The 9841-nt window shown below is 44.1% G+C and overlaps 1 pseudogene; it reads left to right on the top strand.

Annotated features, from left to right (window-relative positions):
* Window positions 1–7030: 7030 nt before the first annotated feature.
* Window positions 7031–9841, top strand: part of LOC108793316 — a 28578-nt pseudogene continuing 25767 nt past the window's right edge.

Raw genomic sequence — 9841 nt, 5'->3', positions numbered from 1 at the left:
AATGGCAAAGCCAATCGACCTCCACTGTGCTGGGCAGTGAGCACAGGGCCCAGTAGAGGACGTCGGGCCCCCAGGCCAACCTCATGAAGTCTGTTTCTGATTGTTTGGTCAGAGACATTCACACCAGTGGCCTGCTGGAGGTCATTTTGTAGGGCTCTGGCAGTGTTCATCCTGTTCCTTCTTGCACAAAGGAGCAGATACCGGCCCTGCTGATGGGTTAAGTACCTTCTACGGCCCTGTCCAGCTCTCCTAGAGTAACTGCCTGTGTCCTGGAATCTCCTCCATGCTCTTGAGACTGTGCTGGGAGACACAGCAACCTTCTGGCAATGGCACGTATTGATGTGCCATAGTGGGGGAGTTGGCATGTCTGTGCAACCTCTATAGGGTCCAGGTATCACCTCATGCTACCAGTAGTGACACTGACTAGTGTCACTAGCCAAATGCAAAACTAGTGAAAACCAGTCAGAAAAGATGAGTAGGGAAAAAAATGTCAGTGGCCTCCACCTGTAAAACCATTCCTGTTTTGGAGGTCGTCTCATTGTTGCCCATCTAGTGCACGTGTTGTTAATTTCATTAACACCAAGGCAGCTGAAACTGATTAACAACCCCATCTGCTACTTAACTGACCTGATCAATATCCCGGGAAGTTTCATTGACTTGATGCTATACTCTGATTAAAAAGCGTTACTTTAATTTTTTTTGAGCAGTGTATATATACAGTATATATAGTACTGTGCAAAAGTAAAAATAAAAATGCTTTCAGAAATAAAAATATTAAGTTTAATTTTTTATCAATTAACAAAATGGAAAGTAAATGAACAGAAGAATCTAAATTGAATCATTATTTGCCTTCAAAACAGCATCAATTCTTCTAGGTACACTTGCACACAGTTTTTGAAGGATCTCGGCAGGTAGGTTGTTCCAAACATCTTGGAGAACCAAGCACAGATCTTCTGTGGATCTATGCTGCCTCAAAACCTTCTGTCTCTTCATGTAATCCCAGACAGACTCAATGATGTTGAGATCAGGGCTTTGTGGGGGCAAACCATCATTTACAAGACTCCTTGTTCTTCATTACACTGAACATAGTGCTTAAAATGACAATAAAGTCAAATTTCTTTCCCCCATTTTAATTCTGCTTTTAATACTTACCTTATGTGATGCCTCTTGCTGCGATCATCTTCTACATTCTACCAGTTTCCAGCAGTCTCCTGTAAGAAACGTTCTGCACAAGCCCAAAATGTCCAGAGTCATCTATGCGCATGTCCAGAAACCCATTCTCAGGGCCAAAAGGCAAACAAACGCAATTCGTGCACACGCAGGAAGTGACTTCATGGGAGTCATATATAAAAGGGCATGGTGCTCACTGTCATTGCTGATTGATCCTCAACTATTGCTGTGTTTATAGTTCCTGTGATCCTGTTATTTCCTGTTTACTGACCCGGCTTGCCTCAACCATTCTTTTGCCTTCTCATTACACCTGCTTGACCACAGGCTTTGATCTCTGCTCGTTCCTGAATGCATGCACGCTCCTGGCTGCATGCATTCACTGACCCAGTGTCTCTCCTCCTCTCCTTGCCGGTGCCATGGACTGCGCATGTGCAAGCCCACATCATCCTCCTGCATGGCCGTTCGGATCTATGTACTGCAGTCAGGAGCTAACAGTGCAGACAGAGGTAAGTATATCATATTTGGGCCTTTTTTTTTAAATGTTGTGGCATATATCTACTGCTTACTAGCAGTAGATACAGTATTTGCAAAAAAAATAAATTAGACTTTAATTCTACTTTAATGACATTGACTGTATGTTTGGGGTCCCTTGTCCTGCTGCAGAATACATTTGGGGCCAATCACACGCCTCCCTGATGCTATGGCACGATGAATAAGTATCTGCTTGTATTTCTTAGCATTGAGGACACCATTGATCCTGATCCAAATCTCCAACTCCATTGGCAAAAATGCACCCCCCAGAACCAATGAACCATGCTTCACTGTTGCCTGCAGACAATCAATATTTTACCACTCTCCAGTGCTTCTGCAAACAAACTGACTCCTGCTACAGCCAGCCTTGTTTCCACATCGGGGGTATGGCTTTTTGGCCGCAATTCTTCCATGAAGACCACTTCTGGCCAGACTTCTCCGGACAGTAGATGATTGTGCCTGGGTCCCACTGGTTTCTGGCGGTTCAGTGCTGATTGCACTGCTGGACATCTTACGATGTTGAAGGGAAGTATGCATGATGTGTCTTTCATCTGCTGCATTAAGTTTCCTTCCCTGACCACTGCATCTATGGTCCTCAACGTTGCCCGTTTATTTGTGGTTCTTCAAAAGAGCTTGAGCAACACATCTTGAAACCCCAGTCTGCTTTGAAAGCTTTGCCTGGGAGAGACCTTGCTGATGCAGTATAACTACCTTGTGTCTTGTTACTGTGCTCAGCCCTGCCACGGTGTATGACCTGTGACATGAAACTGTCTTCCACAACCTCACCTTAGTAGCAGAGTTTGGCTGTTCCTCACCCAGTTTTAAGCCTCATACACAGCTGTTTCTGTTTCAGGTAATGACTGTGTTTCAACCTACATATGAAATTGATGATTATTAGCACCTACTTGGTATTAATTAAGTTAGTTAGTTAATTATACACCTGACTCTATACCTACAAAATCCCTGACTTTGTGTAAGAGTAAGAATTGATGCTGGTTTGAGGGCCGGTTCACACCACAAACAGTGCATTCCAGAGCGGTCAGCCTCTGGACGCACTGTATTGCATCCCTGCCGGGGTCCCTGAGTTCAGGGGCTGGAGGGGGCATGGAAGTGCATTCATGTCAATGGCACCACCCCCCCACCCCATTGTCCGCACCAAAACATACGTGGTTGCAGTGCCATTGACTTCAATGCAGCGTCACACCCCCTTCAGCTACTGGCCGGGTTGCGATACAGTGCGTTCCGGAGGCTGACCACTCTGGAACGCACTGTTTGTGGTGTGAACTGGCCCTGAAGCCAAAGGGGGTCACACCAAATATTGCTTTAATTTAGATTTTTCTTCTTTTCATTTACTTTGCATTTTGTAAATTGATCAAAACAAACAATATAAATATATATATTTTTTGAAAACAATCAGTCTAAAGGCAAACACAGCTGATACAATGGAATCCCTGAAGAATTGTTTGTCTGTGAATTGTTTTTCTCTGCCTAATTGTTCTTCATGTATTCCCTCTGAAGATAGCAATTTAATTCTATAGTTAAATGACATGTTTATATGTTGTATTACCGCCGGGGACAAACAGGAAACACTGTAACTTTAGTCTATTTGTAAGTACAATGTATATGTGATTTATATTGTGAACTATCCTGTGGATTCTGTGTCAGTAAAAACAAATGTACTCAATGCAGGTTTGTGGCTGTCTATAAATATATAGTATATTGCGCTGTTTACATTCACGATTAGCCTCCTGTTAACTAGTAATATGGTGCCTCTTTGTGTCAATTTTATCAAACAGTTTTAACACAAAATTTCAATCGTTCATCGTTCCCTATGTACAGTGTATATTTACTTTTATATGGCAGTGGCAATGGTGATTCAGTGTCCCAACCATTCATTTAAGCATGCTTTCATAGTTAACATTTGTGAAAAATCCAATTTGTTCACAAAACCCAATTCTAACCTTGCTATGGAGTCTACTTTTACAAAGTATACATGTTATCAATCCAATAATTAGGCATTCTCTTAAGATTTGGGATGGGGTTAGATATTTGAGGAATTCTAGACATGTGCCTTTGGCAACAATTATCAAAAACGTGTAAGAATACCACCTCTATGTGGAGCAATGAGGTGGAAAAAAAGTTATACTCCAACCAAAATTAGATAATTAATCAGCCAAATGGGTAACTTTATTGATTAGAAAAATATAATTTATACATTTAGGAGAGTATGAACACAGCAGACACCGTGACAAGAACCTTATATTAAAATTGGCAACGTTGTCAATGCATCACACTTAATAAAAACAATGAAACAACACCATACCCACGACCCTTTCTATTTAAATATAATAACCACTGGTATAAATCGCTGTAAATGATGGCAGACACCGCCTGGAAGTGAATATCCACTCCCCTCTAGAGCAGAAAACACATTCCAATATATGTTAACCCCATCCTGGGTATTGGTGAAGAATTTAGGAATGATTCAAACGGCTCTGGTGTGATCTCCTTATATAGGAAAAATAGAGTACTTGGAACACAGCGCTAGAGATAAAGTCAACAAAATATGTGTAAATATTCACAGATTGGGTTGAGTGATCAGTGGATATCAATGTATAAATTATGTGTATTCGAAACAGTCATAAAAAGTAAACGAAAAAGATGGTTTGTATCACTATGTGAACAACATAAAGTGTAGCCTATGGCTAATAGATATAAATGACATTCAAACGTAAGTGAATAATCGTGATGAACTTAGATGACAAAGAATAAATAGTAAAATTGAATAATAATAAATAGATAAAATCAGCTTCGATTAAGATTAAGTAATAATAGATGATAGTAGATGGATAAAATCAGCTTTGGTTAGTGAATATAATACGGCATTACGACTTCATTGGAAATATATAACACAGTATCAGAAAAAACGTCTCAAAAAGATTACAGTGAATAATCTGTGACAGTTTTTTCAAAAAAGCTGAAACAAAAAAAAGATAGCATTCAGTGATCTATATTTATATTAATCTTGAATTGTTTCTTTAAATAAGTGAAGGCGATGCCAGAGGCAACAATGTTCAATGGGCGATATGAAGAGTAGATCTCAAAAAATAGGCAATGTAAGAGCAGGACAGGGGGGGTTTAGAAGACGGATGATTGTTAGTTCCTATCTCCTTAGTCCGACAGCCCCCTTAGTAATGGGTACTCACCGGGTTACGGTGGATATGCGCAAATATCAGGGTCTTGACGATATGGTATCCGGTCCCGTCCTGCCTTCGAGTATGTTCTTCCCGCGTTAGAATCGGGCAGTAGGAGAGATGTTTTCCGGCTGTAGTGCTGGAGCTGTCTTTCAGGCCCAGGGACCGCTTAGCCTAGGCGTATTACTAACGAACTTTCTCTCCGGAATCAACAGGGTTATGAGGGTTTAAAAGCAGAAAGACCTGTGCGGTAACAATAGTCTCCTTATAGCTGACAAAAAAACATTGCTTCAATGAATTTACACATTTGATGGCAGAATAGAAACTGTTGCGCTTTTGAGATTCAAAATAACATTTCATTCCATGAGGACAGCAATCAGAGAAGGCCACTATGTGGTTAATCTTGAAAGGCCAGCATGTAGCCAAATATTTACGATCAGAAGAGCTGTAATGAAGTCTTCCACATCATGTGAGACATAGATTGCAGTAGGTCAAAAAGACAGAAGAGCAGAGAAAATCTTGCTATATTCTTTGTGAGTACAGACGAATCCTACATTTGGCAGTTTAAACTTTAACCCAGCACCCATTAGCAGTGTACTGCCCAGGAGCAGAGAACTCTTTACCTTTCACAGTGCTCGGAAGTTTGCCTCGAGATAAACGTCTCTCACAGTAGCAGTCTCTCACTGGAAAGCAGGATGACTCACACGTCAGCAGTGGCGACTCTAGGAACAATATGTAGGGGGCGGCACATAAGATACAATAGTCAAATCTGGGGGGGGCACTAATAATTTTCATTGCATGTTACAACCGCTGGGCACGGATGAGCTGGCATCGGCCCCCCCGCGGTTGCGACATGTAGTCCAACGCCGCCCACAATCCTGCATACCGCAACGGCCGGGCGCCGATGCCATCCGCAATTTAATCAACTCTCGGCGTCCGGCAGTTGTGGAAAACCAGCATGGGCTTACTGGCAACTTTTAGCCCAGGGGGCAAGTACAACCTAGAGGCCCATGGTGCAGCAACTTAGCCCACCCTCCAGCTCTGCCTCTTTCTCTGCCTTCCCCCCGCCCCTGGCTGCCACTTTTGCCATCCATGTAGCACTAGTGTGAATGGTCGGGTGATGTGAGGACTAGATGGGCTCGGGTGTGTTTGCAGCTCCACGTGCCGAGCCTGCCAGGAAGCTGACAGCGCCGCAGCGCCAATCACAGGTACTGAGACATTATCCCAGGCCGCAGCTGCAGAGATCGGGATATGTCTCAGTGCCTTTGATTGGCGCTGTCAGCTTCCTGGCGGGCTCGGCACATGGAGCTGCGAACACGCCCGAGCCCATCACTAGTGAGGACTCCTAGTAAGTCCATAAAAGGGGTAACTGGCTGGGGGATGGTGTTCTCCTCCCTCTGGGCTCCCTACCTGTTTCTGGCCTTACTCCGAGTCCGCTCCATGTCCGCTACTTAGTCACTCTCACCCACTGTAGACCGCCGCTGGCTGTCCATGCTTCTGGGCTGTGAGCTGTGGGAGGAGGGGCCGGACAGTGTCAAAGTCTTGGATATCAATGTATAAATTATGTGTATTCGAAACAGTCATAAAAAGTAAACGAAAAAGATGGTTTGTATCACTATGTGAACAACATAAAGTGTAGCCTATGGCTAATAGATATAAATGACATTCAAACGTAAGTGAATAATCGTGATGAACTTAGATGACAAAGAATAAATAGTAAAATTGAATAATAATAAATAGATAAAATCAGCTTCGATTAAGATTAAGTAATAATAGATGATAGTAGATGGATAAAATCAGCTTTGGTTAGTGAATATAATACGGCATTACGACTTCATTGGAAATATATAACACAGTATCAGAAAAAACGTCTCAAAAAGATTACAGTGAATAATCTGTGACAGTTTTTTCAAAAAAGCTGAAACAAAAAAAAGATAGCATTCAGTGATCTATATTTATATTAATCTTGAATTGTTTCTTTAAATAAGTGAAGGCGATGCCAGAGGCAACAATGTTCAATGGGCGATATGAAGAGTAGATCTCAAAAAATAGGCAATGTAAGAGCAGGACAGGGGGGGTTTAGAAGACGGATGATTGTTAGTTCCTATCTCCTTAGTCCGACAGCCCCCTTAGTAATGGGTACTCACCGGGTTACGGTGGATATGCGCAAATATCAGGGTCTTGACGATATGGTATCCGGTCCCGTCCTGCCTTCGAGTATGTTCTTCCCGCGTTAGAATCGGGCAGTAGGAAAGATGTTTTCCGGCTGTAGTGCTGGAGCTGTCTTTCAGGCCCAGGGACCGCTTAGCCTAGGCGTATTACTAACGAACTTTCTCTCCGGAATCAACAGGGTTATGAGGGTTTAAAAGCAGAAAGACCTGTGCGGTAACAATAGTCTCCTTATAGCTGACAAAAAAACATTGCTTCAATGAATTTACACATTTGATGGCAGAATAGAAACTGTTGCGCTTTTGAGATTCAAAATAACATTTCATTCCATGAGGACAGCAATCAGAGAAGGCCACTATGTGGTTAATCTTGAAAGGCCAGCATGTAGCCAAATATTTACGATCAGAAGAGCTGTAATGAAGTCTTCCACATCATGTGAGACATAGATTGCAGTAGGTCAAAAAGACAGAAGAGCAGAGAAAATCTTGCTATATTCTTTGTGAGTACAGACGAATCCTACATTTGGCAGTTTAAACTTTAACCCAGCACCCATTAGCAGTGTACTGCCCAGGAGCAGAGAACTCTTTACCTTTCACAGTGCTCGGAAGTTTGCCTCGAGATAAACGTCTCTCACAGTAGCAGTCTCTCACTGGAAAGCAGGATGACTCACACGTCAGCAGTGGCGACTCTAGGAACAATATGTAGGGGGCGGCACATAAGATACAATAGTCAAATCTGGGGGGGGCACTAATAATTTTCATTGCATGTTACAACCGCTGGGCACGGATGAGCTGGCATCGGCCCCCCCGCGGTTGCGACATGTAGTCCAACGCCGCCCACAATCCTGCATACCGCAACGGCCGGGCGCCGATGCCATCCGCAATTTAATCAACTCTCGGCGTCCGGCAGTTGTGGAAAACCAGCATGGGCTTACTGGCAACTTTTAGCCCAGGGGGCAAGTACAACCTAGAGGCCCATGGTGCAGCAACTTAGCCCACCCTCCAGCTCTGCCTCTTTCTCTGCCTTCCCCCCGCCCCTGGCTGCCACTTTTGCCATCTGACAGCGCCGCAGCGCCAATCACAGGTACTGAGACATTATCCCAGGCCGCAGCTGCAGAGATCGGGATATGTCTCAGTGCCTTTGATTGGCGCTGTCAGCTTCCTGGCGGGCTCGGCACATGGAGCTGCGAACACGCCCGAGCCCATCACTAGTGAGGACTCCTAGTAAGTCCATAAAAGGGGTAACTGGCTGGGGGATGGTGTTCTCCTCCCTCTGGGCTCCCTACCTGTTTCTGGCCTTACTCCGAGTCCGCTCCATGTCCGCTACTTAGGCACTCTCACCCACTGTAGACCGCCGCTGGCTGTCCATGCTTCTGGGCTGTGAGCTGTGGGAGGAGGGGCCGGACAGTGTCAAAGTCAGTGTTCTATAATTTTTCTCGCCCCTATACCTTCTCTCGACTGTGTCACTTCAAGTGGGGCCGAGTCATCCGAATCAGATGTTTTCATGACCCCCTTCCTCCATGACATGCGCACCTAGAAGTGACGCAGTAGAGAAATTAATGGGTTGAGGAAAGTTAGAACACTGGTAGTGGAGGGATGCCTCGTCGGTGCTCTGCGTGTGTATAACTGCTGCGACCCTGGTACTTCTGTCACTAACTCCAAGCTGTAGAGGGACTACAAATCTCAGCACATCATACAGCCATGCAGAATAATACCATCAGCTATAGAGGACTATAAATCTCAGAAATACATTGTACAGCATTGCAGAATGGCATTGGCTATAGAGAACTACAATTCCAAGCAATACATTACACAACAATGCAGAATTCCATCAGCTACAGAGAACTACAATTCCAAGCAATACATTATACAACAATGAAGAATACCATCAGCTATAGAGGACTACAGATCCCAGCAATACATTATACAGTGGTGCAATGCAGAAAACCACCAATGATAGAGGACTACAAATCCCAGCAATACATTGTACAGCAATGCAGAATAATACAACCAGCTATAGAGGACTACAAATCCCAGCAATACATTATACAGCAATGCAGAATAATATGAAGCTACATACTCTGTGTTGCTGCAGGGTTGTGGCCTGATATCCCGAAGGTCTCAGGGGGGCAGTGTGGGGTCTCCTCTGGGGTCCGAAGGGTCTTTTGGGTGGCGAAAGCGATGTAAGCAGCACTGTGTGGTTCCTCAGGTAGGAGATATGCAAATGATGCTGTAAACATGCGCCACAGTTCACAGGACGTCTACTGAGGTCCCCAGCAAGCACAGGACCTCAGGCAGCCACTTTAGTTTGACATTTTAAAGTGTCGGTGTTCTATCAAAGTTTGGGACTACGTTGGAATGTATGACCAGTCACACATTTTAACGTAATCCTGCCCAGTTTTACAGCGGTGGAATGTATGACTGCCCATCAGGTCAAGCATTCCAACACTTTGTCTGCTGTTCCAGGGCAGATCTGCTCACTGTGCATGTGCAGGAGAATCGATCTGCATTACCTAATCTGCCTGAAACTCCTGATTGGTCCTCAAATGTCAATTCTATCTGACTTTGTGAGTGCGATCTCACATTCCACCGCATTCACAAAGTCAGATAGTAGTGACATTTGAGGACCGATCAGATGTTCCAGGCAGATGGGGTAATGTAGATGGGTTCTCCTGCACATGCGATGCCGATGTGTCCTGGAACAGCTGACAAAGCGTTGCAATGCTTGACCTAATGGGCGGTCACACATTCCACCGCCGAAAAACTAGGTGCAATTAC

Source organism: Nanorana parkeri, unplaced genomic scaffold (assembly GCF_000935625.1).
Source record: "Nanorana parkeri isolate BGI_ZX_2015 unplaced genomic scaffold, ASM93562v1 scaffold738, whole genome shotgun sequence".
Lineage (NCBI taxonomy): Eukaryota > Metazoa > Chordata > Amphibia > Anura > Dicroglossidae > Nanorana > Nanorana parkeri.
The sequence above is the reverse complement of the archived record's forward strand: the minus strand, read 5'-3'. Positions and strand labels throughout refer to the sequence as shown.